We start from the raw sequence: 25,265 nt of genomic DNA, 5'->3' as shown, positions 1-25,265 counted from the left end.
CAAAACAATCGTCTCGGAGCTCTACGGGAGATGTTTCGAATCCCGGGATGCAAAAAGGAGTGCAACACGAGGACTTCCCAGGGGGTCACCCATCCTAGTACTACTCTGGCCCAAGCAGGCTTAACTTCGGAGTTTTGATGGGATCCGATGATTTAGTGCTGCCATTATCGCACTCGTTTCGCGTGCTTCGTCCCTCGCCTATGTGCACGTCGCGGTCGGCGTATCAACGTCCGGAGCCTCTTGCCCGTCACGAAACCGTCGGCGCTTTCTCGAACGTTCACGAAATCCCTATTGCAAGCTCTCTCCGAGCCCTAGCCCGACGACTGTGTATCGGTCACGGCAAGCGCGTGCCGAAACCATTGGCACTTTATAGAACGATCTCGGAATCGCTATTGCGACCCTAGTCCGGAAAGCTCTCTCCGAGCCCCTCGATACTGACTGCGTAGCGATCACAGCAAATTTCCAGCCCCAAAACAATCGTCTCGGAGCTCTACGGGAGATGTTTCGTATCCCGGGATGCAAAAAGGAGTGCAACACGAGGACTTCCCAAGGGGTCACCCATCGTAGTACTACTTTGGCCCAAGCACACTTAACTTCGGTATTTTGATGGGATCCGGTGATTTAGTGCTGTCATTATTGCACCTGTTTCGCGTGCTTCGTCCCTCGCCTATGTGCACGTCGCGGTCGGCGTGTCAATGTCCGGAGCCTCTTGCCCGTCACGAAGCCGTCGGCACTTTATCGAACGTTCACGAAATCCCTATTGCAAGCTCTCTCCGTGCCCTAGCCCGACGATTGCGTATCGGTCACGGCAAGCGCGTGCCGAAACCATCGGCACTTTCTAGAACGATCTCGGAATCGCTATTGCGACCCCAATCCGTAAAGCTCTCTCCGAGCCCCTCGATACTGACAGCGTAGCGGTCACGGCAATTTTCGAGCCCCAAAACAATCATCTCGGAGCTCTACGGGAGATGTTTCGTATCCCGGGATGCAAAAAGGAGTGCAACACGAGGACTTCCCAGGGGGTCACCCATCGTAGTACTACTCTGGCCCAAGCACGCTTAACTTCGATGTTTTGATGGGATCCGGTGATTTAGTGCTAGCATTATCGCACCCGTTTCGCGAGCTTCGTCCCTCGCCTATGTGCACGTCGCGGTCGGCGCATCAACGTCCGGAGCCTCTTGCCCGTCACGAAACCGTCGTCGCTTTCTCGAACGTTCACGAAATCCCTATTGCAAGCTCTCTCCGAGCCCTAGCCCGACGACTGCGTATTGGTCACGGCAAGCACGTGCCGAAACCATCGGCACTTTCTAGAACGATCTCGGAATCGCTATTGCGACCCCAATCCGGAAAGCTCTCTCCGAGCCCCTCGATACTGACTGCGTAGCGGTCAAAGCAAATTTCCAGCCCCAAACAATCATCTCGAAGCTCTACGGGAGATGTTTCGTATCCCGGGATGCAAAAAGGAGTGCAACACGAGGACTTCCCAGGGGGTCACCCATCCTAGTACTACTCTGGCCCAAGCACGCTTAACTTCGGTGTTTTGATGGGATCCGGTGATTTAGTGCTGCCATTATCGCACCCGTTTCGTGAGCTTCGTCCCTCGCCTATGTGCACGTCGCGGTCGGCGCATCAACGTCCGGAGCCTCTTGCCCGTCACGAAACCGTCGGCGCTTTCTCGAACGTTCACGAATTCCCTATTGCAAGCTCTCTCCGAGCCCTAGCCTGACGACTGCGTATCGATCACGGCAAGCGCGTGCCGAAACCATCGACACTTTCTAGAACGATCTCGGAATCGCTATTGCGACACCAATCCAGAAAGCTCTCTTTGAGCCCCTCGATACTGACTGCGTAGCGGTCAAAGCAAATTTTCAGCCCCAAAACAAACGTCTCAGAGCTCTACGGGAGATGTTTCGTATCCCGGGATGGAAAAAGGAGTACAACACGAGGACTTCCGAAGGGGTCACCAATCGTAGTACTACTCTGGCCCAAGCACGCTTAACTTCGGTGTTTTGATGGGATCCGGTGATTTAGTGCTGCCATTATTGTTGAATCTCGTATTTTGATGATGAAACTACTTAATATATGTTTATGATTTAATATGCGTTTTGAGTGACGCAGGGTGCTTCGATCAGGATGAGACAATTAAAGCAGGAACATCATGTTGTGCCGGAAGAACATGTCAGAAGATTGGACGTCGGGCCGGTGGATCGGTCGACGTATCGACAGAAGGCTTCGGGCTGTGGACTCGGGCATCGGGCCAAGAAGAGTGGGTATTGTGCCAAGGATATCGGAGTTGCGGAGTCAACTGGCCGATTGGGCAATAGGCTGCTGGAAAGGACGATGCGCCGAAGAATCGGACGAAGCGTCGAGGGACCAATGACATGCCGGACAACTTGATTGATTGCTTAGGATTAATTGTCTCGATCGAAGTTTTTGTTTTTGTGTGTGCAGGATTAACTACGATGAAAGAAAGACAAGCAGCAGGAGTTGCGCTGGAGTCAAGTTCATGATCACATTGGGAGTTCGAGAGTTCGACGGAAGTTCGGACGGTCGTCGGAGGTTCTGCGAGAACAGATCCGAGAAGTCCAGAAGCTTGCCAAGCGAAGCTCGTCGGAACTTGCCAAATGGATCGTCGCAAAGTCCAGGAGTTTGCCGGAAGTCCGCAGGAGCATCACCGAGGGTTCATCGGATGATCGACGGAAGTTCGCCGGAAACTCACCGGAAGGAGCGATTGACGCACCGAAGCAAAGCTGCAGAAGTTGTCTTAGATTTAATCGTAGTTAGCACATTGATTAAGTTGGAAAATGGGAGGTGATCCCATTGGCTTAATCTTGGGGCAATTGGGCCCCTGAAAGATTGAAATTGGGCCGAATGGAATGAACCATTCGGACCCTGATTGCACCAGGAGGTGCAACCGCCCAGGCCAGGAGGTGGCACCGCCTGGGCTAGGCTTCCCAGCGAGACTGGGCGGTGCAACCTCTCCAGCCGGGAGGTGGTACCGCCTGAGCTCAGTCTTCGAGCAAGACTGGGCGGTGCAACCTCCCTGGCAGAGAGGTGGCACCGCCTGAGCTCAGTCTTCGAGCAAGACTGGGCGGTGCAACCTCCCTGGCAGAGAGGTGGCACCTCCTGAGCTCAGTCTTCGAGCAAGACTGGGCGGTGCAACCTCCCTGGCAGAGAGGTGGCACCGCCTGAGCTCGGTCTTCGAGCTCTGCCAGGCGGTGCAACCTCTCCAGTCAAGAGGTGCAACCGCCTGATCCTAGAATTCCGGGATTTGATTGTTTTGAGCTCCAAATTTGAATTGGGTTGGGGCCTATAAATTCCCAACCCATTCAGCACTGAAAATATATAGACCTAAGCCGAAATCTTGATCTTTTCAGTGGTTCTTAGAGCTCAAAACTGCTAGTTTTCCTCCTCCTTCTGTTCTTCAAGTTTGTGTTGTAAAGTGAGGAGAGAAAACATCTGTAAGGGTTGTCTCCTGAGCCCGTCAAAAGGAGTGAATCTGTAAGAGGGTAGTTGGCCTTCGCCTATTGAAGGAAGGCTCCTAGTTGACGTCGGCGACCTCATCGGTGGAGGAAGCCAAAAGTGGAGTAGGTCAAGGCTGACCGAACCACTCTAAATCTCTGGTTTGCGTTTATTTTTTAGCACTTTATCATTACTGCAAACCTCCTTCATTACTACTGCTCTCTGCGCTTTCACGAACAAGTTCTAAGTGTTGTTCTTCCGAATCTGCATTCAGACGTAAATTCGTATTTTCGTACATTACAGTTTACGTTTACGTTTGATTCTGCAGAACTGTCTTCCGTGCTTTTACGAACGAGTTTCTTTGCAGTTTACACTTACATTTTGATCCTAGTGATAACTGCAAACTGTCCTCTGCAATTTTACGAACGAGTTTCAACATTTAGACGTAAAACTGCATTTAGACGTAAATCGGCTTTCCTCGCACAATCATCAGATCTCAGTTCACGTTTATGTCTTGATTTCAACTGCATACTGCCTTCTGCGAGTATACAAACGAGTTTCAAAGTTCAGACGCAAATATGCGTTTAAGACGTAAATCTGCGTTTAGACGTAAATCTGCGTCTAGACGTAAATCTGCGTTTAGACGTAAATCTATTTTTTGCAGATTACTTTTTGAGCTGTACAACAGCAGCACATTGTCTTTATACTTCTGCTTAAACTGCTTCTAGATGCAAACTGTGTTTAGACGCAATCTGCGGTTAGACGCAATCTGCGTTTAGACGCAATCTGCGCTTAGACGCAATCTGCGCTAAGACGCAAACTGCGCTAAGACGCAAACTGTGCTTAGACGCAATCTGAGTTTAGACGCAATCTGCATTTAGACGCAAACTGCGTTTAGACGCTAACTGTGTTTAAACGTAAACTGCACTTAATCATAAGTAATCTTAGAATCGGCTTTTGCATCAAAATAGTCTTTATCGAACGAACGCAGCTTTTGGTTTTAATCGCTGAAAAATATCCGCTGCACTAATTCACCCCCCCCCGTCTTAGTGCTCTCGATCATAACAATTGGTATTAGAGCGGGGTATTTCTCATTTCGGATTTACACCCGAGAGAAATGGCTCTTCAAGAGGGCTTTTCAGTCTTTCGTCCACCATTCTTTAACGGATTGGACTACACTTATTGGAAAACTCGAATGAGAGTTTTCTTGATTTCTCTAAATCTGGATTTATGGAATATTGTTGAAAACGGTTTTCAACTTCCCTCTAAACCGATGAACGAATGGTCGGATTTAGAGAAGAAGTATTTTTCTTTAAACGCAAAGGCTATGAATGCCTTATTTTGCGCTTTGGACAAAAATGAGTTCAATCGGGTTTCTTTGTGCGAAACGGCTTTCGATATTTGGCGTGCTCTTGAAATCACGCACGAGGGAACTAGTAGAGTCAAAGACTCGAAAGTTAATATTTTACTGCATGATTTCGAGCTTTTTCATATGAAACCAAGCGAAACCGTTGTTGACATGTACACCCGTTTTACGGATGTCGTCAATGGTTGAAAATCACTTGGTAAAAGCTTTTCGGATTTTGAACTCGTTAACAAAGTTTTGCGCTCACTTTCTAAAACTTGGGATTCAAAAGTAACTGCTATTCAAGAATCGAAAAACTTGAACCAATTTCCACTTGAAGAACTAATTGGTTCATTGATCACATATGAAATGACGTGCAATGCACGTGAAGAACTTGAGAACCACCTTCCAAAGAACAGGAAGGATTTGGGACATAGAACATTTGAAGACCACTCGAGCATAAGCTCAAGTGATGGTGAACTTAAACTACAAATGAAACAAAAATTAAAAAATAAAAAAAACGGAACTACTTGCTTTGAACGCAAGAAGAAGAATAAAAATTGGGATGAATCGAGCTCCTCCGAAGACGAGGAGAAAATCAACAAAGGCGAGGTGGCAAACTACGCCTTTACGCCTTTCGACGCTGAGGTAATCAAAATGCCTTTAATTTACTTCGAAATTACATGATGCTTTTCATGATGCAATTTTCTTTTTCTTTAAATTTTCTTGAAAATTATATTTTTAATAATTTAATAATGAAAATGCAAAAATATGATCATGCTTGTAATTTTGAAAATGATAATGAAAACTGCATGTCTTATGTTAATGCAAGATAGAAATCTAATGATTGTACACCTTGTGAGATTAATCTTATTTATGTGCTTGAAAAGCAAGAATGTATATTTTGATGATTTTCATATTGCTTTTCAATGACGATACATGGCTTTTGATATTTTTCTTTGTCTTTCATTGTTAGAGATGATGTATGGTTTTGACATAAGAATAAAGATTTGAGCATGTTATTATAAAGTCAATCATATAAATTAAAGCTAAAGAAGTTTTAGGCATTTATAAGAATCATTCAAAATTAAGTTCAATGAAACCTTGCTTAATGTTGCAATGAAAATATTAAAGTTTTGATACTATGATTTGATGATTTTATGCATGAGATTTTAAAGTTATACATGATGATTTTTGTGATTGATGGTTTTATGATGAAATTCATTTTATGATCCTAAACGTTGATGCATGTCTTTATTTGACATAAATGAAAAGGCATGCTAACATGAAATCAATCACTTAAGATGAAACGCTTAAAAAAGGGGAGAAATATATGAATTGATATGATTGCCATATTTATATGAATTGATGCTATGATTGCCAAATTTGCATTATGCCATGTTTGCATCATGCGTTAAGATATCAAGAACTTGTATCGTAATTTTACGCATTGATATCTTACCATGTGATGAAATGCTACAATTGATAAACACTTGAAATATAATCCTCTATCTTATTGATTTTTCAATAAATCTATGCTTGTCATATATGAATTTATTGAATGTAATTTTGAGGATGATTTCAGATTTTACAAATGCTTGATTCGTATTTACGACATAAGATACACTTTAAATATGAATCATGCTTCAATCATGTTAAATGCTTCAATCATTTTCTATCTCTAGAGTTCTCTATTTTGATGAAATACAAGTGATAAATTCATTTATAATATCTTGTAAATCACTTGAATTATGGATGAGTTTTTTATGATCACTTAAAAAGAAAATGCTTTTCCCATCTTATCGAGATTAATGATTTCATGATATTGTGTGAATCTCGAATTTGATTTTGATAAAATAGTAATAACGTTATTCATGTTACGAATCTCAAAAATGATAATATGCTTCATGTGATAATATGAATACATGAAACACTTATTATATGATTTTTATACAATTCCGTGTATTCATAAAATATTTATCTCATCATCCAATAATTCTTCTTGATATTCCTCATGAGATGAAATGAAATAATGCATGAAATACAAATGAGGAGTTAATGATCATGCATAATAAGGATGTAATGAATTCTGACATTTAGATACCATCGTTTGAATATCTATGATCATGTTGCCAAAATGATATATCATGAATACTTGAATATCATGTTTGATATGCTCATGATGATGATTGATTTTTCGGTATCAAAAAAATGAAATGTAATGTTAATGAATTTGTGCATTGAAACTATAATGATGCACAAATAAGAATGATTACTTACCTTTGTCATGATTTAGAAATTGATGTAAAGGGTTTTTCCCTTCTTTTTGACAATGACAAAGGGGGAGATAGATTGCTAGCACAATTCAAGAAAAAGGCAAAAATTATAAAGGAGAAGAAATTGCTATCTTGAACATCACCGATAATTGCTAGCTTGAAATGTCAAGAAAATGCAAAAACTTGTTTATTTTCTTGCACATCTAAAGAGAAGATGCAAATGTAACACTTGCCAAATTGTTTGCTTGCCTCATGTAAAACATCATCTCTTGCTAGTTTGGCATTTTGCTAGCTTGCACTTTGCAAAGAAAGCAAAAATGACACTTCTCAAAAGAGAAGAAAGAGCTTGTTATCTTGAACATCACAAGCTTGCCAAACAAAAAAATTGCAAAAGTGCTATCTTGCCTATCTCAAGAGGCAAAAATGCTAACTTGCACATCTAGCAAAACTTGACAAATTTGCATATCTCAAGAAGCAAGATTTGCTTTCTTGAACATCTCTAAATTGCTAGCTTGCATGTTCTAAAAGTGCTATCTTGTATGCTGTAAAACTTGCATATCTAAAACTTGATAGCCTGAATATTCTAAGCATGATGTAACATTTGCTAAATTTTCTGGCTTCAAAACTGCATGATGATAAAACTTGATAATATGTTTTTCATGCAATGAGTTGAACCAATATCACAAACACTTGATTGTGATACTTCTCCTTTTTGTTGATGACAAAGGGGGAGAAGTATGTTGATAAAAGTATGTTGATGACATGACATGTGATGCATAAGTTTATGCATATGTTCATGATAACGTGTTGCAAGTATTCATGATGAATATTGCAATGACTTGAATTCGGTTTGAATTCAAGGTTCTATCAATATGGCATATTGATAGGGGGAGTTTGTTTAAACTCTGGGAGTTAAGGTTAACTCCGTTTATGATGACATGTTGCTTAGATTTTTGAATCTAAGAGTTTCTATCAATATGGCATATTGATAGAGGGAGTTTGTTTAAACTCCGGGAGTTAAGGTTAACTCCGTCATCAAGTAGTTGTCATCATCAAAAAGGGGGAGATTGTTGAATCTCGTATTTTGATGATGAAACTACTTAATATATGTTTATGATTTAATATGCGTTTTGAGTGACGCAGGGTGCTTCGATCAGGATGAGACAATTAAAGCAGGAACATCATGTTGTGCCGGAAGAACATGTCAGAAGATTGGACGTCGGGCCGGTGGATCGGTCGACGTATCGACAGAAGGCTTCGGGCTGTGGACTCGGGCATCGGGCCAAGAAGAGTGGGTATTGTGCCAAGGATATCGGAGTTGCGGAGTCAACTGGCCGATTGGGCAATAGGCTGCTGGAAAGGACGATGCGCCGAAGAATCGGACGAAGCGTCGAGGGACCAATGACATGCCGGACAACTTGATTAATTGCTTAGGATTAATTGTCTCGATCGAAGTTTTTGTTTTTGTGTGTGCAGGATTAACTACGATAAAAGAAAGACAAGCAGCAGGAGTTGCGCTGGAGTCAAGTTCATGATCACATTGGGAGTTCGAGAGTTCGACGGAAGTTCGGATGGTCGTCGGAGGTTCTGCGAGAACAGATCCGAGAAGTCCAGAAGCTTGCCAAGCGAAGCTCATCGGAACTTGCCAAATGGATCGTCGCAAAGTCCAGGAGTTTGCCGGAAGTCCGCAGGAGCATCACCGAGGGTTCATCGGATGATCGACGGAAGTTCGCCGGAAACTCGCCGGAAGGAGCGATTGACGCACCGAAGCAAAGCTGCAGAAGTTGTCTTAGATTTAATCGTAGTTAGCACATTGATTAAGTTGGAAAATGGGAGGTGATCCCATTGGCTTAATCTTGGGGCAATTGGGCCCCTGAAAGATTGAAATTAGGCCGAATGGAATGAACCATTCGGACCCTGATTGCACCAGGAGGTGCAACCGCCCAGGCCAGGAGGTGGCACCGCCTGGGCTAGGCTTCCCAGCGAGACTGGGCGGTGCAACCTCTCCAGCCGGGAGGTGGTACCGCCTGAGCTCAGTCTTCGAGCAAGACTGGGCGGTGCAACCTCCCTGGCAGAGAGGTGGCACCGCCTGAGCTCAGTCTTCGAGCAAGACTGGGCGGTGCAACCTCCCTGGCAGAGAGGTGGCACCGCCTGAGCTCAGTCTTCGAGCAAGACTGGGCGGTGCAACCTCCCTGGCAGAGAGGTGGCACCGCCTGAGCTCGGTCTTCGAGCTCTGCCAGGCGGTGCAACCTCTCCAGTCAAGAGGTGCAACCGCCTGATCCCAGAATTCCGGGATTTGATTGTTTTGAGCTCCAAATTTGAATTGGGTTGGGGCCTATAAATTCCCAACCCATTCAGCACTGAAAATATATAGACCTAAGCCGAAATCTTGATCTTTTCAATGGTTCTTAGAGCTCAAAACTGCTAGTTTTCCTCCTCCTTCTGTTCTTCAAGTTTGTGTTGTAAAGTGAGGAGAGAAAACATCTGTAAGGGTTGTCTCCTGAGCCCGTTAAAAGGAGTGAATCTGTAAGAGGGTAGTTGGCCTTCGCCTATTGAAGGAAGGCTCCTAGTTGACGTCGGCGACCTCGTCGGTGGAGGAAGCCAAAAGTGGAGTAGGTCAAGGCTGACCGAACCACTCTAAATCTCTGGTTTGCATTTATTTTTGAGCACTTTATCATTACTGCAAACCTCCTTCATTACTACTGCTCTCTGCGCTTTCACGAACAAGTTCTAAGTGCTTTTCTTCCGAATCTGCATTCAGACGTAAATTCGTATTTTCGTACATTACAGTTTACGTTTACGTTTGATTCTGTAGAACTGTCTTCCGTGCTTTTACGAACGAGTTTCTTTGCAGTTTACACTTACATTTTGATCCTAGTGATAACTGCAAACTATCCTCTGCAATTTTACGAACGAGTTTCAACATTTAGACGTAAAACTGCATTTAGACGTAAATTGGCTTTCCTCGCACAATCATCAGATCTCAGTTCACGTTTATGTCTTGATTTCAACTGCATACTACCTTCTGCGAGTATACAAATGAGTTTCAAAGTTCAGACGCAAATCTGCGTTTAAGACGTAAATCTGCGTTTAGACGTAAATCTGCGTCTAGACGTAAATCTGCGTTTAGACGTAAATATGTTTTTTGCAGATTACTTTTTGAGCTGTACAACAGCAGCACATTGTCTTTATACTTCTGCTTAAACTGCTCCTAGATGCAAATTGTGTTTAGACGCAATCTGCGGTTAGACGCAATCTGCGTTTAGACGCAATCTGCGCTTAGACGCAATCTGCGCTAAGACGCAAACTGCGCTAAGACGCAAACTGTGCTTAGACGCAATCTGAGTTTAGACGCAATCTGCATTTAGACGCAAACTGCGTTTAGACGCTAACTGTGTTTAAACGTAAACTGCACTTAATCATAAGTAATCTTAGAATCGGCTTTTGCATCAAAATAGTCTTTATCGAACGAACGCAGCTTTTGGTTTTAATCGCTGAAAAATATCCGCTGCACTAATTCACCCCCCCCCTCTTAGTGCTCTCGATCCTAACAATTATCGCACCCGTTTCGCGAGCTTCGTCCCTCGCCTATGTGCACGTCGCGGTTGGCACATCAACGTCCGGAGCCTCTTGCCCGTAACGAAACCATCGGCGCTTTCTCGAACGTTCACGAAATCCCTATTGCAAGCTCTCTCCGAGCCCTAGCCCGACGACTGCGTATCGGTCACGGCAAGCGCGTGCCGAAACCATCGGCACTTTCTAGAACGATCTCGGAATCGCTATTGCGACCCTAATCCAGAAAGCTCTCTCCGAGCCCCTTGATACTGACTGCGTAGCGGTCACAGCAAATTTCCAGCCCCAAAACAATCATCTCGGAGCTCTACGGGAGATGTTTCGTATCCCGGGATGCAAAAAGGAGTGCAACACGAGGACTTCCCAGGGGGTCACCCATCGTAGTACTACTCTGGCCCAAGCACGCTTAACTTCGGAGTTTTGATGGGATCCGGTGATTTAGTGCTGCCATTATCGCACCCGTTTCGCGTGCTTCGTCCCTCGCCTATGTGCACGTCGCGGTCGGCATATCAACGTCCGGAGCCTCTTGCCCGTCACGAAACCGTTGGTGCTTTCTCGAACGTTCACGAAATCCCTATTGCAAGCTCTCTCCGAGCCCTAGCCCGACGACTGCGTATCGGTCACGGCAAGCGCTTGCCGAAACCATCGGCACTTTCTAGAACGATCTCGGAATCGCTATTGCGACCCCAATCCGAAAAGCTCTCTCCGAGCCCCTGGATACTGACTGCGTAGCGGTCACAGCAAATTTCCAGCCCTAAAACAATCGTCTCGGAGGTCTACGGGAGATGTTTCGAATCCCGGGATGCAAAAAGGAGTGCAACATGAGGACTTCCCAGGGGGTCACCCATCCTAGTACTACTCTGGCCCAAGCACGCTTAACTTCAGAGTTTTGATGGGTTCCGGTGATTTAGTGCTGGCATTATCGCACCCGTTTCGCGTGTTAGGATCGAGAGCACTAAGAGCGGGGGGGTGAATTAGTGCAGCGGATATTTTTCAGCGATTAAAAAGCGAAGGCTACGTTCGTTCGACAAAGACTATTTTGATGCAAAAACCGATTCTATGATTACTTATGATTAAGTGCAGTCTACGTTTAAGCGTAGTTAGCGTCTAAACGCAGTTAGCGTCTAAATGCAGATTACGTCTAAACTCAGATTGCGTCTAAGCGCAGTTTGCGTCTTAGCGCAGATTGCGTCTAAGTGCAGATTGCGTCTAAGCGCGGATTGAGCAGAAGTATAAAGACAATGTGCTGCTGTTGTACAGCTCAAAAGGTAATCTGCAAAAAAACAGATTTACGTCTAAACGCAGATTTGCGTCTAAACGCAGATTTACGTCTAAACGCAGATTTACGTCTTAAACGCAGATTAGACGCAGATTTACGTCTGAACTTTGAAACTCGTTTGTATATTCGCAGAGGGCAATATGCAGTTGAAATCAAGACGTAAACGTAAACTGAAATCTGACGATTGTGCGAGGAAAGCCGATTTACGTCTAAATGCAGTTTTACGTCTAAATATTGAAACTCGTTCGTAAAATTGCAGAAGACAGTTTGCAGTTATAAATAGAATCAAACTGTAAGTGTAAACTGCAAAGAAACTCGTTCACAAAAGCACAGAGAACAGTTCTGCAGAATCAAAACGTAAACGTAAACTTTAATGTACTAAAACACGACTTTACGTCTGAATGCAGATTCGGAAGAACAGCACTTAGAACTTGTTCGTGAAAGCGCAGAGAGCAGTAGTAGTGGAGGAGGTTTGCAGTAAAGATAAAGTGCTCAAAAATAAACGCAAACCAGAGATTTAGAGTGGTTCGGTCAGTCCTGACCTACTCCACTTTTGGCTTCCTCCACCGACGAGGTTGCCGACGTCAACTAGGAGCCTTCCTTCAATAGGCGAAGGCCAACTACCCTCTTACAGATTCACTCCTTTTGACGGGCTCAGGAGACAACCCTTACAAATGTTTTCTCTCCTCTCTTTACAACTCAAACTTGAAGAATAGAAGGAGGAGGAAAACTAGCAGTTTTGAGCTCTAAGAACCACTGAAAAGATCAAGATTTCGGCTTGAGTTCTTACTCTCTCAGTGCTGAATGGGTGGGGTATTTATAGGCCCCAACCCAATTCAAATTTGGAGCTCAAAACGATCAAATCCCGGAATTCCGGGATCAGGCGGTTGCACCTCCTGACTGGAGAGGTTGCACCGCCTGGCAGAGCTCGAAGACCGAGCTCAGGCGGTGCCACCTCTCTGCCAGCGAGGTTGCACCGCCTAGTCTTGCTCGAAGACTGAGCTCAGGCGGTGCCACCTCTCTGTCAGGGAGGTTGCACCGCCCAGTCTAGCTCGAAGACTGAGCTCAGGCGGTGCCACCTCCCGGCTGGAGAGGTTGCACCGCCCAGTCTCGCTGGGAGGCTTAGCCCAGGCGGTGCCACCTCCTGGCCTAGGCGGTTGCACCTCCTGGCACTATTCCAGATCACTGGTTGGGCTCCAAACTTGGCCCAAACCAGTCCGAATTCGGGCCCAATTGGCCCAAGATTAAGCCAATGGGATCACCTCCCATTTTCCAACTTAATCAACGTGCTAACTATGATAAAATCTAAGACAATTTCTGCAGCTTTGCTTCGGTGCGTCAATCGCTCCTTCCGGCGAGTTTCCAGCGAACTTCCGTCGATCATCCGATGAACCCTCGGTGATGCTCCTGCGGACTTCCGGCAAACTCCTGGACTTTGCGACGATCCACTTGGCAAGTTCCGACGAGCTCCTTTGGCAAGCTTCTGGACTTCTCGGATTTGTTCCCGCAGAACCTCCGACGACTGTCCGAACTTCCGTCGAGCTCTCGAACTCCCAACGTGATCATTGTCATGACTCCGGCGCAACTCCTACTGCTTGTCTATCTTTCATCGTAGTTAATCCTGCACACTTAAAACAAAAACTTCGATCGAGACAATTAATCCTAAGCAATTAATCAAGTTGTCCGGCATGTCATTGGTCCCTCGACGCTTCGTCCGATTCTTCGGCGCATCGTCCTTTCCTGCAGCCTATTGCCCAATCGGCCAGTTGACTCCGCAACTCCGATATCCTTGGCACAATACCCGCTCTTCTTGGCCCGATGCTCGAGTCCACGGCCCGAAGCCTTCTGTCGATACGTCGACCGATCCACCGGCCCGACGTCCAATCTTCTGACATGTTCCTCCGGTACAACATGATGTTCCTGCTTTAATTGTCTCATCCTGATCAAAGCATCCTGCGTCACTCAAAACGCATATTAAATCATAAACATATATCAAGTAGTTTCATCATCAAAATACGAGATTCAACATCGCGTGCTTCGTCCCTCGCCTATGTGCACGTCGCGGTCGGCGTATCAACGTCCGGAGCCTCTTGCCCGTCACGAAACCGTCGGCGCTTTCTTGAACGTTCACGAAATCCCTATTGCAAGCTCTCTCCGAGCCCTAGCCCGACGACTGCGTATCGGTCATGGCAAGCGCGTGATGAAACCATCGGCACTTTCTCGAACGATCTAGGAATCGCTATTGCGACCCCAATCCGGAAAGCTCTCTCCAAGCCCCTCGATACTGACTGCGTAGCGGTCACAGCAAATTCCCAGCCCCAAAACAATCGTCTCGGAGCTCTACGGGAGATGTTTCGTATCCCGGGATGCAAAAAGGAGTGCAACACGAGGACTTCCCAAGGGGTCACCCATCGTAGTACTACTCTGGCCCAAGCACGCTTAACTTCGGTGTTTTGATGGGATCCGGTGATTTAGTGCAGCCATTATCGCACCCGTTTCGCGAGCTTCGTCCCTCGCCTATGTGCACGTCGCGGTCGGCGCATCAACGTCTGGAGCCTCTTGCCCGTCACGAAACCGTCGGCGCTTTCTCGAACGTTCACGAAATCCCTATAGCAAGCTCTCTCCGAGCCCTAGCCCGACGACTGCGTATCGGACACGGCAAGGGCGTGCCGAAACCATCGGCACTTTCTAGAACGATCTCGGAATCGCTATTGCGACCCTAATCCGGAAAGCTCTCTCCGAGCCCCTCGATACTGACTGCGTAGCGGTCACAGCAAATTTCCAGCCCTAAAACAATCGTCTCGGAGCTCTACGGGAGATGTTTCGTAACCCGGGATGCAAAAAGTAGTGCAACACGAGGACTTCCCAGGGGGTCACCCATCGTAGTACTACTCTGGCCCAAGCACGCTTAACTTCGGAGTTTTGATGGGATCCGGTGATTTAGTGCTGGCATTATCGCACCCGTTTCGCGTGCTTCGTCCCTCGCCTATGTGCACGTCGCGGGCGGCGTATCAACGTCCGGAGCCTCTTGCCCGTCACGAAACCGTCGGTGCTTTCTCGAACGTTCACGAAATCCCTATTGCAAGCTCTCTCCGAGCCCTAGCCCGACGACTGCGTATCGGTCACGGCAAGCATGTGCCGAAACCATCGGCACTTTCTAGAACGATCTCGGAATCGCTATTGCGACCCCAATCCGGAAAGCTCTCTCCGAGCCCCTCGATACTGACAGCGTAGCGGTCACAGCAAATTTCTAGCCCCAAAACAATCGTCTCGGAGCTCTACGGGAGATGTTTCGAATCGCGGGATGCAAAAAGGAGTGCAACACGATGACTTCCCAAGGGGTCACCCATCCTAGTACTACTCTGGCCCAAGCACGCTTAACTTCGGAGTTTTGATGGGATCCGGTGATTTAGTGCTGCCATTATCGCACCCGTTTCGCGTGCTTCGTCCCTCGCCTATGTGCACGTCGCGGTCGGCGTATCAACGTCTGGAGCCTCTTGCCCGTCACGAAACCGTCGTCGCTTTCTCGAACGTTCACGAAATCCCTATTGCAAGCTCTCTCCGAGCCCTAGCCCGACGACTGCGTATCGGTCACGGCAAGCACGTACCGAAACCATCAGCACTTTCTAGAATGATCTCGGAATCGCTATTGCGACCCCAATCCAGAAAGCTCTCTCCGAGCACCTTGATACTGATTGCGTAGCGGTCACAGCAAATTTCCAGCCCCAAAACAATCGTCTCGGAGCTCTACGGGAGATGTTTCGTATCCCGGGAAGCAAAAAGGAGTGCAACACGAGGACTTCCCAGGGGGTCACCCATCGTAGTACTACTCCGGCCCAAGCACGCTAAACTTCGGTGTTTTGATGGGATCCGGTGATTTAGTGCTGCCATTATCGCACCCGTTTCGCGAGCTTCGTCCCTCGCCTATGTGCACGTCGCGGTCGGCGCATCAACGTCCGGAGCCTCTTGCCCGTCACGAAACCGTCGTCGCTTTCTCGAACGTTCACGAAATCCCTATTGCAAGCTCTCTCTGAGCCCTAGCCCGACGACTGCGTATCGGTCACGGCAAGTGCGTGCCGAAACCATCGGCACTTTCTAGAACGATCTCGGAATCGCTATTGCGACCCCAATCCGGAAAGCTCTCTCCGAGCCCCTCGATATTGACTGCGTAGCGTTCAAAGCAAATTTCCAGCCCCAAAACAATCGTCTCGGAGCTCTACGGGAGATGTTTCGTATCCCGGGATGCAAAAAGGAGTGCAACACGAGGACTTCCCAGGGGGTCACCCATCGTAGTACTACTCTGGCCCAAGCACGCTAAACTTCGGTGTTTTGATGGGATCCGGTGATTTAGTGCTGCCATTATCGCGCCCGTTTCGTGAGCTTCGTCCCTCGCCTATGTGCACGTCGCGGTCGGCGCATCAACGTCCGGAGCCTCTTGCCCGTCACGAAACCGTCGGCGCTTTCTCGAACGTTCACGAAATCCCTATTGCAAGCTCTCTTCGAGCCCTAGCCCGACGTCGGCGTATCGATCACGGCAAGCGCGTGCCGAAACCATCGGCACTTTCTAGAACGATCTAGGAATCGCTATTCCGACCCCAATCCAGAAAGCTCTCTTTGAGCCCTTCGATACTGACTGCGTAGCGGTCAAAGCAAATTTCCAGCCCCAAAACAAACGTCTCAGAACTCTACGGGAGATGTTTCGTATCCCAGGATATAAAAAGGAGTACAACACGAGGACTTCCCAAGGGATCACCCATCGTAGTACTACTCTGGCCCAAGCACGCTTAACTTCGGTGTTTTGATGGGATCCGGTGATTTAGTGCTGCCATTATCGCACCCGTTTCGCGAGCTTCGTCCCTCGCCTTTGTGCACGTCGCGGTCGGCGCATCATCGTCCGGAGCCTCTTGCCCGTCACGAAACCGTCAGCGCTTTCTCGAACGTTCACGAAATCCCTATTGCAAGCTCTCTCCGAGCCCTAGCCCGACGACTGCGTATCGGTCACGGCAAGTGCGTGCCGAAACCATCGGCACTTTCTAGAACGATCTCGGAATCGCTATTGCGACCCTAATCCGGAAAGCTCTCTCCGAGCCCCTCGATACTGACAGCGTAGCGGTCACAGCAAATTTCCAGCCCCAAAACTATCGTCTCGGAGCTCTACGGGAGATGTTTCGTATCCCGGGATGCAAAAAGGAGTGCAACACGAGGACTTCCCAGGGGGTCACCCATCGTAGTACTACTCTGGCCCAAGCACGCTTAACTTCGGAGTTTTGATGGGATCCGGTGATTTAGTGCTGGCATTATCGCACCCATTTCGCGTGCTTCGTCCCTCGCCTATGTGCACGTCGCGGTCGGCGTATCAACGTCCGGAGCCTCTTGCCCGTCACGAAACCGTTGGTGCTTTCTCGAACGTTCACGAAATCCCTATTTCAAGCTCTCTCCGAGCCCTAGCCCGACGACTGCATATCGGTCACGGCAAGCTCGTGCCGAACCATCGGCACTTTCTAGAACGATCTCGGAATCGCTATTGCGACCCCAATCCGGAAAGCTCTCTCCGAGCCCCTCGATACTGACAGCGTAGCGGTCACAGCAAATTTCCAGCCCCAAAACAATCGTCTCGGAGCTCTACGGGAGATGTTTCGTATCCCGTGATGAAAAAAGGAGTGCAAAACGAGGACTTCCCAGGGGGTCACCCATCGTAGTACTACTCTGGCCCAAGCTCGCTTAACTTCGGAGTTTTGATGGGATCCGGTGATTTAGTGCTGGCATTATCGCACCCGTATCGCGTGCTTCGTCCCTCGCCTATGTGCACGTCGCAGTCGGCGTATCAACGTCCGGAGCCTCTTGCCCGTCACGAAACCGTCGGCGCTTTCACGAACGTGCACGAAATCCCTATTGCAAGCTCTCTCCGAGCCCTAGCCCGACGACTGCGTATCGGTCACGGCAAGCGCGTGCCGAAACCATCGGCACTTTCTAGAACAATCTCGGAATCGCTATTGCGACCCCAATCCGGAAAGCTCTCTCCGAGCCCCTCGATACTGACCGCGTAGCGGTCAAAAGCAAATTTCCAGCCCCAAAACAATCGTCTCGGAGCTCTACGGGAGATGTTTCGTATCCCGGGATGCAAAAAGGAGTGCAACACGAGGACTTCCCAGGGGGTCACCCATCCTAGTACTACTCTGGCCCAAGCACGCTTAACTTCGGAGTTATGATGGGATCCGGTGATTTAGTGCTAGCATTATCGCACCCGTTTTGCGTGCTTCGTCCCTCGCCTATGTGCACGTCGCGGTCGGCGTATCAACGTCCGGAGCCTCTTGCCCGTCACGAAACCGTCGGCGCTTTCTCGAACGTTCACGAAATCCCTATTGCAAGCTCTCTCCGAGCCCTACCCCGACGACTGCGTATCGGTCACGGCAAGCGCATGCCGAAACCATGGGAAATTTATAGAACGATCTCGGAATCGCTATTGTGTCCCCAGTTCGGAAAGCTCTCTCCGAGCCCCTCGATACTGACTACGTAGCGGTCACAGCAAATTTCCAGCCCCAAAACAATCGTCTCGGAGCTCTACGGGAGATGTTTCGTATCCCGGGATGCAAAAAGGAGTGCAACACGAGGACTTCCCAAGGGGTCACCCATCGTAGTACTACTCTGGCCCAAGCACGCTTAACTTCGGTGTTTTGATGGGATCCGGAGATTTAGTGCTGGCATTATCGCACCCGTTTCGCGTGCTTCGTCCCTCGCCTATGTGCACGTCGCGGTCGGCGTATCAACGTCCGGAGCCTCTTGCCCGTCACGAAACCGTCGGCGCTTTCTCGAACGTTCACGAAATCGCTATTGCAAGCTCTCTCCGAGCCCTAGCCCGACGACTGCGTATCGGTCACGGCAAGCACGTGCCGAAACCATCGGCACTTTCTAGAACGATCTCGGAATCGCTATTGCGACCCCAATCCGGAAAGCTCTCTCCGAGCCCCTCGATACTGACAGCGTAGCGGTCACAGCAAATTTCCAGCCCCAAAACAATCGTCTCGGAGCTCTACGGGAGATGTTTCGTATCCCGTGATGAAAAAAGGAGTGCAACACGAGGACTTCCCAGGGGGTCACCCATCGTAGTACTACTCTGTCCCAAGCTCGCTTAACTTCGGAGTTTTGATGGGATCCGGTGATTTAGTGCGGGCATTATCGCACACGTATCGCGTGCTTCGTCCCTCGCCTATGTGCACGTCGCAGTCGGTGTATCAACGTCCGGAGCCTCTTGCCCGTCACGATACCGTCGGCGCTTTCTCGAACGTTCACGAAATCCCTATTGCAAGCTCTCTCCGAGCCCTAGCCCGACGACAGCGTATCGGTCACGGCAAGCGCGTGTCGAAACCATCGGCACTTTATAGAACGATCTCGGAATCGCTATTGCGACCCCAGTTCGGAAAGCTCTCTCCGAGCCCCTCGATACTGACTGCGTAGCGGTCACAGCAAATTTCCAGCCCCAAAACAATCGTCTCGGAGCTCTACGAGAGATGTTTCGTATCCCGGGATGCAAAAAGGAGTGCAACACGAGGACTTCCCAAGGGGTCACCCATCGTAGTACTACTCTGGCCCAAGCACGCTTAACTTCGGTGTTTTGATGGGATCCGGAGATTTAGTGCTGGCATTATCGCACCCGTTTCGCGTGCTTCGACCCTCGCCTATGTGCACGTCGCGGTCGGCGTATTAACGTCCGGAGCCTCTTGCCAATCACGAAACCGTCGGCGCTTTCTCGAACGTTCACGAAATCGCTATTGCAAGCTCTCTCCGAGCCCTAGCCCGACGACTGCGTATCGGTCACGGCAAGCACGTGCCGAAACCATCGGCACTTTCTAGAACGATCTCGGAATCGCTATTGCGACCCCAATCCGGAAAGCTCTCTCCGAGCCCCTCGATACTGACAGCGTAGCGGTCACAGCAAATTTCCAGCCCCAAAACAATCGTCTCGGAGCTCTACGGGAGATGTTTCGTATCCCGTGATGAAAAAAGGAGTGCAACACGAGGACTTCCCAGGGGGTCACCCATCGTAGTACTACTCTGTCCCAAGCTCGCTTAACTTCGGAGTTTTGATGGGATCCGGTGATTTAGTGCTGGCATTATCGCCCACGTATCGCGTGCTTCGTCCCTCGCCTATGTGCACGTCGCAGTCGGTGTATCAACGTCCGGAGCCTCTTGCCCGGCACGAAACCGTCGGCGCTTTCTCGAACGTTCATGAAATCCCTATTGCAAGCTCTCTCCGAGCCCTAGCCCGACGACAGCGTATCGGTCACGGCAAGCGCGTGCCGAAACCATCGGCACTTTCTATAACGATCTCGGAATCGCTATTGCGACCCCAATCCGGAAAGCTCTCTCCGAGCCCCTCGATACTGACTGCGTAGCGGTCACAGCAAATTTCCAGCCCCAAAACAATCGTCTCGGAGATCTACGGGAGATGTTTTGAATCCCGGGATGCAAAAAGGAGTGCAACACGAGGATTTCCCAGGGTGTCACCCATCCTAGTACGACTCTGGCCCAAGCACGCTTAACTTCGGAGTTTTGATGGGATCCGGTGATTTAGTGCTGGCATTATCGCACCCGTTTCGCGTGCTTCGTCCTTCGCCTATGTGCACGTCGCGGCCGGCGTATCAACGTCCGGATCCTCTTGCCCGTCACGAAACCGTCGGCGCTTTCTCGAACGTTCACGAAATCCGTATTGCAAGCTCTCTCCGAGCCCTAGCCCGACGACTGCGTATCGGACACGGCAAGCGCGTGCCGAAACCATCGGCACTTTCTAGAACGATCTCGGAATCGCTATTGCGACCCCAATCCGGAAAGCTCTCTCCGAGCCCCACGATACTGACAGCGTAGTGGTCACAGCAAATTTCCAGCCCCAAAACAATCGTCTCGGAGCTCTACGGGAGATGTTTCGAATCCCGGGATGCAAAAAGGAGTGCAACACGAGGACTTCCCAGGGGGTCACCCATCCTAGTACTACTCTGGCCCAAGAACGCTTAACTTCGGAGTTTTGATGGGTTCCGGTGATTTAGTGCTGGCATTATCGCACCCGTTTCGCGTCCTTCGTCCCTCGCCTATGTGCACGTCGCGGTCGGCGTATCAACGTCCGGAGCCTCTTGCCCGTCACGAAACCGTCGGCGCTTTCTCGAACGTTCACGAAATCCCTATTGCAAGCTCTCTCCGAGCCCTAGCCCGACGACTGAGTATCAGTCACGGCAAGCGCGTGGCGAAACCATCGGCACTTTCTCTAACGATCTAGGAATCGCTATTGCAACTCCAATCCGGAAAGCTCTCTCCGAGCCCCTCGATACTGACTGCGTAGCAGTCAAAGCAAATTTCCAGCCCCAAAACAAACGTCTCGGAGCTCTACGGGAGATGTTTCGTATCCCGGGATGCAAAAAGGAGTGCAACACGAGGACTTCCCAGGGGGTCACCCATCGTAGTACTACTCCGGCCCAAGCATGCTTAACTTCGGTTTTTTGATGGGATCCGGTGATTTAGTGCTGGCATTATCGCACCTGTTTCGCGTGCTTCGTCCCTCGCCTATGTGCACGTCGCAGTCGGCGTATCAACGTCCGGAGCCTCTTGCCCGTCACGAAACCGTCGGCGCTTTCTCGAACGTTCACGAAATCCATATTGCAAGCTCTCTCCGAGCCCTAGCCCGACGACTGCGTATCGGTCACGGCAAGTGCATGCCGAAACCATCGGCACTTTATAGAACGATCTCGGAATCGCTATTAGGACCCCAATCCGGAAAGCTCTCTCCGAGCCCCTCGATACTGACAGCGTAGCGGTCACAGCAAATTTCCAGCCCCAAAACAATCGTCTCGGAGCTCTACGAGAGATGTTTCGAATCGCGGGATGCAAAAAGGAGTGCAACACGAGGACTTCCCCGGCGGTCACCCATCCTAGTACTACTCTGGCCCAAGCACGCTTAACTTCGGAGTTTTGATGGGTTCCGGTGATTTAGTGCTGGCATTATCGGACCCGTTTCGCGTGCTTCGTCCCTCGCCTATGTGCATGTCGCGGTCGGCGTATCAACGTCCGGAGCCTCTTGCCCGTCACGAAACCGTCGGCGCTTTCTCGAACGTTCACGAAATCCCTATTGCAAGCTCTCTCCGAGCCCTAGCCCGACGACTGCGTATCGGTCACGGCAAGCGCGTGCCGAAACCATCGGCACTTTATAGAACGATCTCGGAATCGCTATTGCGGCCCCAATCCGTAAAGCTCTCTCCGAGCCCCTCGATACTGACTGCATAGCGGTCACAGCAAATTTCCAGCCCCAAAACAATCGTCTCGGATCTCTACGGGAGATGTTTTCAATCCCGGGATGCAAAAAGGAGTGCAACACGAGGACTTCCCAGGGGGTCACCCATCCTAGTACTACTCTGGCCCAAGCACGCTTAACTTCGGAGTTTTGATGGGTTCCGGTGATTTAGTGCTGGCATTATCGCACCCGTTTCGCGTGCTTCGTCCCTCGCCTATGTGCACGTCGCGGTCGGCGTATCAACGTCCGGAGCCTCTTGCCCGTCACAAAACCGTCGGCGCTTTCTCGAACGTTCACGAAATCCCTATTGCAAGCTCTCTCCGAGCCCTAGCCCGACGACTGAGTATCAGTCACGGCAAGCGCGTGGCGAAACCTTCGGCACTTTCTCTAACGATCTAGGAATCGCTATTACGACCCCAATCCGGAAAGCTCTCTCCGAGCCCCTCGATACTGACTGCGTAGCAGTCAAAGCAAATTTCCAGCCCCAAAACAAACGTCTAGAAGCTCTACGGGAGATGTTTCGTATCCCGGGATGCAAAAAGGAGTGCAAAACGAGGACTTCCCAGGGGGTCACCCATCGTAGTACTACTCCGGCCCAAGCATGCTTAACTTCGATTTTTTGATGGGATCCGGTGATTTAGTGCTGGCATTAACGCACCTGTTTCGCGTGCTTCGTCCCTCGCCTATGTGCACGTCGCAGTCGGCGTATCAACGTCCGGAGCCTCTTGCCCGTCACGAAACCGTCGGCGCTTTCTCGAACGTTCACGAAATCCATATTGCAAGCTCTCTCCGAGCCCTAGCCCGACGACTGCGTATCGGTCACGGCAAGTGCGTGCCGAAACCATCGGCACTTTATAGAACGATCTCGGAATTGCTATTAGGACCCCAATCCGGAAAGCTCTCTCCGAGCCCCTCGATACTGACAGCGTAGCGGTCACAGCAAATTTCCAGCCCCAAAACAATCGTCTCGGAGCTCTACGGGAGATGTTTCGAATCGCGGGATGCAAAAAGGAGTGCAACACGAGGACTTCCCAAGGGGTCACCCATCCTAGTACTACTCTGGCCCAAGCACGCTTAACTTCGGAGTTTTGATGGGTTCCGGTGATTTAGTGCTGGCATTATCGGACCCGTTTCGCGTGCTTCGTCCCTCGCCTATGTGCATGTCGCGGTCGGCGTATCAACGTCCGGAGCCTCTTGCCCGTCACGAAACCGTCGGCGCTTTCTCGAACGTTCACGAAATCCCTATTGCAAGCTCTCTCCGAGCCCTAGCCCGACGACTGCGTATCGGTCACGGCAAGCGCGTGCCGAAACCATCGGCACTTTCTAGAACGATCTCGGAATCGCTATTGCGACCACAATCCGGAAAGCTCTCTCCGAGCCCCTCGATACTGACTGCGTAGCGGTCACAGCAAATTTCCAGCCCAAAAACAATCGTCTCGGATCTCTACGGGAGATGTTTCGTATCCCGGGATGCAAAAAGGAGTGCAACACGAGGACTTCCCCGGGGGCCACCCATCGTAGTACTACTCTGGCCCAAGCATGCTAAACTTCGGTGTTTTGATGGGATCCGGTGATTTAGTGCTGCCATTATCGCACCCATTCCGCGAGCTTCGTCCCTCGCCTATGTGCACGTCGCGGTCGGCGCATCAACGTCCGGAGCCTCTTGCCCGTCACGAAACCGTCGGCGCTTTCTTGAACGTTCAAGAAATCCCTATTGCAAGCTCTCTCCGAGCCCTAGCCCGACGACTGAGTATCGGTCACGGCATGCGCGTGCCGAAACCATCGGCACTTTCTAGAACGATCTAGGAATCGCTATTGCGACCCCAATCCGGAAAGCTCTCTTTGAGCCCCTTGATACTGACTGCGTAGCGGTCAAAGCAAATTTCCAGCACCAAAACAAACGTCTCGTAGCTCTACGGGAGATGTTTCGTATCCCGGGATGCAAAAAGGAGTGCAACACGAGGACTTCCCAAGGGGTCACCCATCGTAGTACTACTCTGGCCCAAGCATGCTTAACTTCGGTTTTTTGATAGGATCCGGTGATTTAGTGCTGGCATTATCGCACCCGTTTCGCGAGCCTCGTCCCTCGCCTATGTGCACGTCGCGGTCGGCGCATCAACGTCCGGAGCCTCTTGCCCGTCACGAAACCGTCGGCGCTTTCTCGAACGTTCACGAAATCCCTATTGCAAGCTCTCTCCGAGCCCTAGCCCGACGACTGCGTATCGGTCACGGCATGCGCGTGCCGAAACCATCGGCACATTCTAGAACGATCTCGGAATCGCTATTGCGACCCCAATCCGGAAAGCTCTCTCCGAGCCTCTCGATACTGACTGCGTAGCGGTCACAGCAAATTTCCAGCCCCAGAACAATCGTCTCGGAGCTCTACGGGAGATGTTTCGAATCGCGGAATGCAAAAAGGAGTGCAACACGAGGACTTCCCAGGGGGTCACCCATCCTAGTACTACTCTGGCCCAAGCACGCTTAATTTCGGAATTTTGATGGGTTCCGATGATTTAGTGCTGGCATTCTCACACCCGTTTCGCGTGCTTCATCCCTCGCCTATGTGCACGTCGCGGTCGGCGTATCAACGTCCGGAGCCTCTTGCCCGTCACGAAACCGTCGGCGCTTTCTCGAACGTTCACGAAATCCCTATTGCAAGCTCTCTCCGAGCCCTAGCCCGACGACTGCGTATCGGTCACGGCAAGCGCGTGCCGAAACCATCGGCACTTTCTCGAACGATATAGGAATCGCTATTGCGACACCAATCCGGAAAGCTCTCTCCGAGCCCCTCGATACTGACTGCGTAGCGGTCACAGCAAATTTCCAGCCCCAAATCAATCGTCTCGGAGCTCTACGGAAGATGTTTCGTATCCCGGGATGCAAAAAGGAGTGCAACACGAGGACTTCCCAAGGGGTCACCCATCGTAGTACTACTCTGGCCCAAGCTCGCTTAACTTCGGAGTTTTGATGGGATCCGGTGATTTAGTGCTGGCATTATCGCACCCGTTTCGCGTGCTTCGTCCCTCGCCTATGTGCACGTCGCGGTCGGCATAT

The 25,265-nt window shown here is 49.6% G+C and overlaps 16 non-coding genes and 15 pseudogenes across 16 annotated transcripts; all 31 read right to left on the bottom strand.

Moving 5' to 3' along the window:
- Positions 1-56: 56 nt before the first annotated feature.
- Positions 57-175, bottom strand: LOC135601709 (5S ribosomal RNA; annotated as a pseudogene).
- Positions 176-525: 350 nt separating this feature from the next.
- LOC135604368 (5S ribosomal RNA) lies at positions 526-644 on the bottom strand (annotated as a pseudogene).
- A 350-nt stretch (positions 645-994) lies between these two features.
- Positions 995-1,113, bottom strand: LOC135601690 (5S ribosomal RNA; annotated as a pseudogene).
- A 349-nt stretch (positions 1,114-1,462) lies between these two features.
- LOC135601118 (5S ribosomal RNA) lies at positions 1,463-1,581 on the bottom strand. Its single transcript, XR_010483422.1, has one exon. It is a non-coding gene; the product is annotated as a 5S ribosomal RNA (ribosomal RNA).
- A 350-nt stretch (positions 1,582-1,931) lies between these two features.
- LOC135599465 (5S ribosomal RNA) lies at positions 1,932-2,050 on the bottom strand (annotated as a pseudogene).
- An 8,948-nt stretch (positions 2,051-10,998) lies between these two features.
- Positions 10,999-11,117, bottom strand: LOC135600013 (5S ribosomal RNA). Its single transcript, XR_010482348.1, has one exon. It is a non-coding gene; the product is annotated as a 5S ribosomal RNA (ribosomal RNA).
- A 350-nt stretch (positions 11,118-11,467) lies between these two features.
- Positions 11,468-11,586, bottom strand: LOC135601098 (5S ribosomal RNA). The gene has a single exon (XR_010483402.1). It is a non-coding gene; the product is annotated as a 5S ribosomal RNA (ribosomal RNA).
- Positions 11,587-14,310: 2,724 nt separating this feature from the next.
- On the bottom strand, positions 14,311-14,429 carry LOC135601959 (5S ribosomal RNA; annotated as a pseudogene).
- Positions 14,430-14,779: 350 nt separating this feature from the next.
- On the bottom strand, positions 14,780-14,898 carry LOC135599731 (5S ribosomal RNA). The gene has a single exon (XR_010482075.1). It is a non-coding gene; the product is annotated as a 5S ribosomal RNA (ribosomal RNA).
- A 350-nt stretch (positions 14,899-15,248) lies between these two features.
- On the bottom strand, positions 15,249-15,367 carry LOC135601297 (5S ribosomal RNA). The gene has a single exon (XR_010483594.1). It is a non-coding gene; the product is annotated as a 5S ribosomal RNA (ribosomal RNA).
- Positions 15,368-15,717: 350 nt separating this feature from the next.
- On the bottom strand, positions 15,718-15,836 carry LOC135602965 (5S ribosomal RNA; annotated as a pseudogene).
- A 350-nt stretch (positions 15,837-16,186) lies between these two features.
- LOC135603694 (5S ribosomal RNA) lies at positions 16,187-16,305 on the bottom strand (annotated as a pseudogene).
- A 350-nt stretch (positions 16,306-16,655) lies between these two features.
- LOC135603344 (5S ribosomal RNA) lies at positions 16,656-16,774 on the bottom strand (annotated as a pseudogene).
- Positions 16,775-17,124: 350 nt separating this feature from the next.
- Positions 17,125-17,243, bottom strand: LOC135601300 (5S ribosomal RNA). The gene has a single exon (XR_010483597.1). It is a non-coding gene; the product is annotated as a 5S ribosomal RNA (ribosomal RNA).
- Positions 17,244-17,592: 349 nt separating this feature from the next.
- On the bottom strand, positions 17,593-17,711 carry LOC135600396 (5S ribosomal RNA). Its single transcript, XR_010482718.1, has one exon. It is a non-coding gene; the product is annotated as a 5S ribosomal RNA (ribosomal RNA).
- Positions 17,712-18,062: 351 nt separating this feature from the next.
- Positions 18,063-18,181, bottom strand: LOC135599748 (5S ribosomal RNA). The gene has a single exon (XR_010482091.1). It is a non-coding gene; the product is annotated as a 5S ribosomal RNA (ribosomal RNA).
- A 350-nt stretch (positions 18,182-18,531) lies between these two features.
- LOC135600746 (5S ribosomal RNA) lies at positions 18,532-18,650 on the bottom strand. The gene has a single exon (XR_010483059.1). It is a non-coding gene; the product is annotated as a 5S ribosomal RNA (ribosomal RNA).
- Positions 18,651-19,000: 350 nt separating this feature from the next.
- On the bottom strand, positions 19,001-19,119 carry LOC135601989 (5S ribosomal RNA; annotated as a pseudogene).
- Positions 19,120-19,469: 350 nt separating this feature from the next.
- LOC135600745 (5S ribosomal RNA) lies at positions 19,470-19,588 on the bottom strand. The gene has a single exon (XR_010483058.1). It is a non-coding gene; the product is annotated as a 5S ribosomal RNA (ribosomal RNA).
- Positions 19,589-19,938: 350 nt separating this feature from the next.
- On the bottom strand, positions 19,939-20,057 carry LOC135602409 (5S ribosomal RNA; annotated as a pseudogene).
- A 350-nt stretch (positions 20,058-20,407) lies between these two features.
- On the bottom strand, positions 20,408-20,526 carry LOC135601012 (5S ribosomal RNA). The gene has a single exon (XR_010483318.1). It is a non-coding gene; the product is annotated as a 5S ribosomal RNA (ribosomal RNA).
- Positions 20,527-20,876: 350 nt separating this feature from the next.
- LOC135600319 (5S ribosomal RNA) lies at positions 20,877-20,995 on the bottom strand. Its single transcript, XR_010482644.1, has one exon. It is a non-coding gene; the product is annotated as a 5S ribosomal RNA (ribosomal RNA).
- Positions 20,996-21,345: 350 nt separating this feature from the next.
- Positions 21,346-21,464, bottom strand: LOC135603090 (5S ribosomal RNA; annotated as a pseudogene).
- Positions 21,465-21,814: 350 nt separating this feature from the next.
- LOC135601270 (5S ribosomal RNA) lies at positions 21,815-21,933 on the bottom strand. The gene has a single exon (XR_010483569.1). It is a non-coding gene; the product is annotated as a 5S ribosomal RNA (ribosomal RNA).
- Positions 21,934-22,283: 350 nt separating this feature from the next.
- On the bottom strand, positions 22,284-22,402 carry LOC135603909 (5S ribosomal RNA). Its single transcript, XR_010484172.1, has one exon. It is a non-coding gene; the product is annotated as a 5S ribosomal RNA (ribosomal RNA).
- A 350-nt stretch (positions 22,403-22,752) lies between these two features.
- LOC135604486 (5S ribosomal RNA) lies at positions 22,753-22,871 on the bottom strand (annotated as a pseudogene).
- A 350-nt stretch (positions 22,872-23,221) lies between these two features.
- Positions 23,222-23,340, bottom strand: LOC135600715 (5S ribosomal RNA). The gene has a single exon (XR_010483030.1). It is a non-coding gene; the product is annotated as a 5S ribosomal RNA (ribosomal RNA).
- Positions 23,341-23,690: 350 nt separating this feature from the next.
- Positions 23,691-23,809, bottom strand: LOC135604471 (5S ribosomal RNA; annotated as a pseudogene).
- Positions 23,810-24,159: 350 nt separating this feature from the next.
- On the bottom strand, positions 24,160-24,278 carry LOC135603475 (5S ribosomal RNA; annotated as a pseudogene).
- Positions 24,279-24,628: 350 nt separating this feature from the next.
- LOC135603378 (5S ribosomal RNA) lies at positions 24,629-24,747 on the bottom strand (annotated as a pseudogene).
- A 350-nt stretch (positions 24,748-25,097) lies between these two features.
- Positions 25,098-25,216, bottom strand: LOC135599930 (5S ribosomal RNA). The gene has a single exon (XR_010482268.1). It is a non-coding gene; the product is annotated as a 5S ribosomal RNA (ribosomal RNA).
- Positions 25,217-25,265: the final 49 nt, after the last annotated feature.

The sequence above is a fragment of the Musa acuminata genome, chromosome BXJ2-1 (genome assembly GCF_036884655.1).
Source record: "Musa acuminata AAA Group cultivar baxijiao chromosome BXJ2-1, Cavendish_Baxijiao_AAA, whole genome shotgun sequence".
Lineage (NCBI taxonomy): Eukaryota > Viridiplantae > Streptophyta > Magnoliopsida > Zingiberales > Musaceae > Musa > Musa acuminata.
This window is presented reverse-complemented; position numbering and strand designations above follow the sequence as displayed.